The sequence below is a fragment of the Rattus norvegicus genome, chromosome 7 (genome assembly GCF_036323735.1).
Source record: "Rattus norvegicus strain BN/NHsdMcwi chromosome 7, GRCr8, whole genome shotgun sequence".
NCBI lineage: Eukaryota > Metazoa > Chordata > Mammalia > Rodentia > Muridae > Rattus > Rattus norvegicus.
This window is the reverse complement of record NC_086025.1, coordinates 77,460,197-77,465,810: the sequence shown is the minus strand read 5'-3', so window position 1 is coordinate 77,465,810 and position 5,614 is coordinate 77,460,197. Positions and strand designations below refer to the sequence as shown.

At 39.3% G+C, this 5,614-nt stretch overlaps 1 protein-coding gene across 8 annotated transcripts in view; it reads left to right on the top strand.

The window, feature by feature from the left end:
* Nudcd1 (NudC domain containing 1) overlaps nt 1-5,614 on the top strand; it is a 44,617-nt gene that overhangs the window by 14,841 nt on the left and 24,162 nt on the right. The window lies entirely within an intron of this gene.

The window sequence follows — 5,614 nt, the reverse complement described above, 5'->3', positions numbered from 1 at the left end:
GTGCGTCTCTGTTTTCATCTATTCCATGTGATGTTTGTCTTTTGGTGGTGGTGGTGGTAGAAGTTCCTGCCCACATCAGCCATACAGGATAGCCATGAGCTATGATGATAGTCCTTCCCTTAATTCAGCCTTCGTGTCTGCTGGCAAGGACTCTTACCAGATAAAAGTATGGCCTGTGTGATCCACAGATGAGATTGTCTTTCTGAAATAATCATTTATACTGAATATACATTTTTAACTCTTGTCTAATAATTTCTTAAAGTTTTTATGTTGTGGCCTTTAGAATCTATGGCTACTGACTACTTTGGTGAGGAAGGTGAGAGAGCGGAGCCTCTTTAACAAACAAGGGAAGAAGCATGGTGGTTAGTGGAGGCATTGCGGTCACTTTGTCTCTCTTACACCCGTTCTCTTTCTGTAAAAGGATTCAGACGACTCATATCAGACTGCCGCTTTTGGTCTTTATCTTCTGAATAGAGTCTCTAAGGTTCTTCTTGTATTATGTGCTGAGGATCAATTTGGCCTACTTTTCACATGTGTATATGCTTAAAAACTTTCTACTGTTATTCGTCAGTAAAAAAAAAAATCACATTTCTTTGTTCCCTTTTCTCTCAAAAAATTTCTTAGTAAAGTAGAGGCAGATTGCTCTGCAGGGAATATTTTCAATAAAATCTAGTGGTTCTCCTTGAAGGGGAAGGTTTGATTAGCACTTTCCAAAAGGCTTATTGATAGCCCTTTTTCCGTTTTACTAATTTTTACCACTCAGTATGAAAAAAAAAAAACCCACACATATACATTTTCCTAGGAACCTTTAGTTTTTGAGATGAATTCATTTCCTGAGTAAAGAAATACCTTACTTCAAACATTGACTGAATGATTCCACATGGCTGGTAGGCAGAAACACAGTGATAGCATTTGGGGTGGGGAAGAACAGCAGTAAGAGGCAGAGCAGCAGAGGAGGAAGGACAGATGGAAGGACAGAGGAAGGAAGGCAGAGTGGTCAGGGCTCCCTGAGTTTGCAGCTATGTGGAGATGTCACCTCAGCAGAGATTTGAAGGATGAATGAGAATTCGTCATGCAGGAGCTGGTTGATGTACAACCTGTTTTCGTGTCACCTAAAAGGTGGAAGCAGAAAAATCACATTTCAGGGCAAACCAAGCCATATGTAAAACTCTCTAAACAAAGGAAAGAGAGGAAAAACCTTGCCTGTTGGAGAGGTGATGGGTGTTGTGGCAGCATACAAGCACATATGACAACGGTCAGGCATGATGGCTCCCTATGGACACTGTGTCCAGCTAGGTGACGTCCACAGACAGGGCCACAGCATGGTTGTCATCGCTGATGACCAGGTATTGGAGTCCATGTCTAACTTGAATCACAAATATTTGATTAGAAATCTAAAGTAAAAACTTAATTGTACCAGGAATCCATGCAAACATTGTGTACTGGTGTATTTTCCTCTGTTGGAAAACTTTCACAGAAAATAAGTTACTATAGTTATACACAGACAAATTATTTGACATGTAATTGGGACAAATACCAATACTTTAAAAATTTATTATTCTGACCTAGTTTATCCTCTCTATGGGCAAGTTAGAGAAAGTGGTTCTACGTTTTTTTAGTTATTTATTGCCTCTTATCTGTAATTTTCCTCTGTTCACTCGATCAAGTTTGAGAATGATACTGTTATTATAACAATATACATTATATTATAAAGAGGCAGGTTTGGGACTTATCTTTTTTTCACCACAATTCTGCTTCTTTCTTTGATTTTTCAAAGTCCATTTCGTCTCATAATCTCAGAGTAATTGATCAACATTAAAAACTAATTTTAAGATTCCTTTCCCAAAGACTCTGGATCAGTATGGTATGGCTGCCGGTGGCCTGGAAATTTAACATTTTATCCAGCACTCTAGGTGGTTTTCCTGGGGCCCTAGTGATGACTGAAACTTGAGAAGCCTAGAGCTGGGGAGCGGAATACTGTAACATTTTTCTCATCAGCAACAGCATAAATCAGCTATTTCTCCTTACTGCCCTTTGAGAGCATGTGAAGATTGCAGACCACTAATTAGATACCAACTTTTTTCCTATGGCTGCTGTAAAATTAGTGCCCTGTTCAGTCTGCAAAATGGCAGAATGGGCAACGTGGCAGGCTGAGGAGCTCTGCAGTTTTAGGTTCACACACTGCCTTCCTGTAACTGAGGAGCCAGCAGATGGCAGCAGTTGAGTGCTGCTCTACCTAGGTATCCACTACAAGCAGGTTTAACAGTGGGCTTGCAATATTTAAACTCTGAGAAAATGTGCTTAGGGCTTAGAAAATGCCATGGGGTGGGTTGAGCGGGTGGATAGGAGAACCATTTTATTTGCTGCTACTGATCAATTTAAGAAAGTTTGTTGTTTCTCAGTATTTAGAATATTTCCATCATAGCAAACTCCAATTTACTCGAAAAGCTATCTTGTTTTCTCCAATAACAAGAACACTATTCTATGTAGTATCCTTAAAATTTGTAATATCAAGCCTTCATAGGACCAAGGGCCTCTGCTCCCACTGATGCCCAACAAAGCCATCCTCTGGTACATATGCAGCTAGAGCCATGGGTCTGTCCATATGTACTCTTTGGTTGGTGGTTTAGTCCCTGGTACCTCTGGGGGATCTGTTTGGTTGATGTTGTTTTTTCTATGGGTTGCAAAATCCCTTCAGCTCCTACAGTCTTTTCTCTACTCTTCCATTGGGGACCGGTTCTCAGACCAATGGTTGCCTGCTAGCATCCACCACTGTATTTGTCAGGCTCTGCAGGACCCTCTCAGGAGACTAAGGCTCTTGTCAGCCTGCACTTCTTGCCATCCACAATAATGTCTGGTTTTGGTGACTGTATATGGGATAGATCTCCAGGTGGGGCACTCTCTGGATGGCCTTTCCTTCAGTCTCTGCTCCACACTTTGTCTCCATATTTCCTCCTGTGAGTATTTTGTTCCCTCTTCTAAGAACGACTGAAACATCCACACTTTGGTCTTCCTTTTTCTTGAGCTTCATGTGGTCTGTAAATTGTATCTTGAGTATTCCAAGCTTTTAGGCTAATATCCACTTATTAGTGAGTGCATACCATGTGTTTTCTTTTGTCATTGGGTTACCTTACTCAGGATGATATTTTCTAGTTCCATCCATTTGCCTAAGAATTTCATGAAGTTATTGTTTTTAATAGCTGAGTAGTAGCTGAGTTGTGTAGATGTACCACATTTTCTGTATCCATTCCTTTATTGAAGAACATCTGGGTTCCTTCCAGTTTCTGGCTATTATAAATAAGGCTGCTATGAGCATAGTGGAGCATGTGTCTTTGTTATATGTTGGAGCATCTTTGAGTGTATGCCTAGGAGTGGTATAGCTGGGGCCTCACCTAGTGCTATGTCCAGTTTTCTAAGGTTCCTCCAGAATGATGTCTAGATTGGTTGTACCAGCTTGCAGTGCCACCAAGAATGGAGGAGTGTTCCTCTTTTTCCACATCCTCACCAGCGTTCTCGCAACCTGAGTTTTTTATCTTAGACACTCTGATTGGTGTGAGGTGGAATCTCAGGGTTGTTTTCATTTGTATTTCCCTGATGACTTAGGATGTTGAACATTTCTCTGGGTGCTTCTCAGCCATTGGATATTCCTCAGTTGGGAATTGTGTTTAGCTCTGTACCCCATTTTTAATAGGGTTACTTGGTTCCCTAGAGTCTAGTTTCTTGAGTTCTTTGTATATTTTGGATATTAGCCCTTTATTGGATATAGGATTGGTAAAAATCTTTCCCCAATTTGTTGGTCCTAATGACACTGTCCTTTGCCTTACAGAAACTTTATGATTTCATGAAGTCCCATTTGTCGATTCTTGATCTTAGAGCATAAGCCATTGGTGTTTTGTTCAGGAAAATTTCTCCAGTGCCCATGTGTTCGAGATTCTTCTTCACTTTTTCTTCTATTAGTTTTAGTGTATCTGGTTTGATGTGGAGGTCCTTGATCCACTTGGACTTAAGCTTTGTAAAGGAGATAAGAATGGATCACTTTGCATTCTTCTACATACTGATCTCCAGTTGAAGCAGTACCATTTTTTGAATTTAGCTCCTTTTTCAAAGATCAAGTGACCATAGGTGTGTGGGTTCATTTCTGGGTCTTCAATTCTGTTCCACTGATCTACCTGCCTGTCTCTGTACCATTACCATACAGTTTTTATCACTGTTGCTCTGTAATACTGCTTGAGTTCAGGGATAGTGATTCCCCCAGAAGTTCTTTTATTGTTGAGAATAGTTTTCACTATCCTGAATTTTTTTTTTTTTTTGGTATTCCAAATGAATTTGTAAATTGATCTTTCTAACTCTATGAAGAATTGGATTGGAATTTTGATGGGGATTGCGTTGGATCTGTAGATTGCTTTTGGCAAGATGGCCAGTTTTACAATATTAATCCTGCCAGTCCATGAGCATAGGAGATCTTTCCATCTTCTGAGGTCTGCTTCAATTTCTTTCTTCAGAGACTTGAAGTTCTTGTCATACAGATCTTTCACTTGCTTGGTTAGAGTCACCCTGAGGTATTTTATGTTGTTTGTGAGTATTGTGAATGGTGTCATTTCCCTAATTTCTTTCTCAGCCTATTCATCCATTGAATAGACAAAGGCTACTGATTTGATTAAGTTAATTTTATATCCAGCCACTTTGCTGAAGTTGTTTATCAGCTGTAGGCATTCTCTGGTGGGATTTTTGGGGTCACTTAAATATACTCTCATATCATCTGCATATAGTGATATTTTGACTTGTTCTTTTCCAATTCATATCCCTTTGATCTCCTTTTGTTGTCTAATTGCTCTGGCTAGGACTTCGAGTACTATATTGAATAGATAGGGACAGCCTTGTCTTATTCCTGATTTTAGTGTGATTGCTTCAAGTTTCTCCTCATTTAGTTTGATGTTGGTTACTGGCTTGCTGTATATTGCTTTTACTATTATTAGGTATGGGCCTTGAATTCCTGATCTTTCCAAGACTTTAACATGAAGGGGTGTTGAATTCTGTCAGATGCTTTCTCAGCATCTAATGAGATGAATGAACATGTGGTCTTTTTATTTGAGTTTGTTTATATAGTGAATTATGTTAATGGATTTTCGTATATTGAACCATCTCTGCATCGTATATTGAAGCTTACTTGATCATGATTGTTGATTGTTTTGATGTGTTCTTGGATTTGGTTTGCAAGAATTTTCTTGATTATTTTTACATTGATATTCATAATGGAAAGTGGTCTGAAGTAATCTTTCTTTGTTGGGTCTCTGTAGTTTAGGTATAAGCGTAACTGTGACTTCATAGAACGAATTGGGAAGTGTCCTTCTGTAATAGTTTGAAGAGTATTTGTATTAGGTCTTCTTTGAAGGTCTGATAGAATTCTGCACTAAACTCATCTGGTCCTGGACTTTTTTTTGGTTGAGAGACTTTAGTGACAGCCCACCTGAAAGCTCTAGAAGAAAAAGAAGCAAATTCATCCAAGAGGCGCAGAGGGCAGGAAATAATCAAACTCAGGACTGAAATCAACCAAATAGAAACAAAAAAGACTATACAAAGAATCAACAAAACCAGGAGCTGGCTAGTTGAGAAA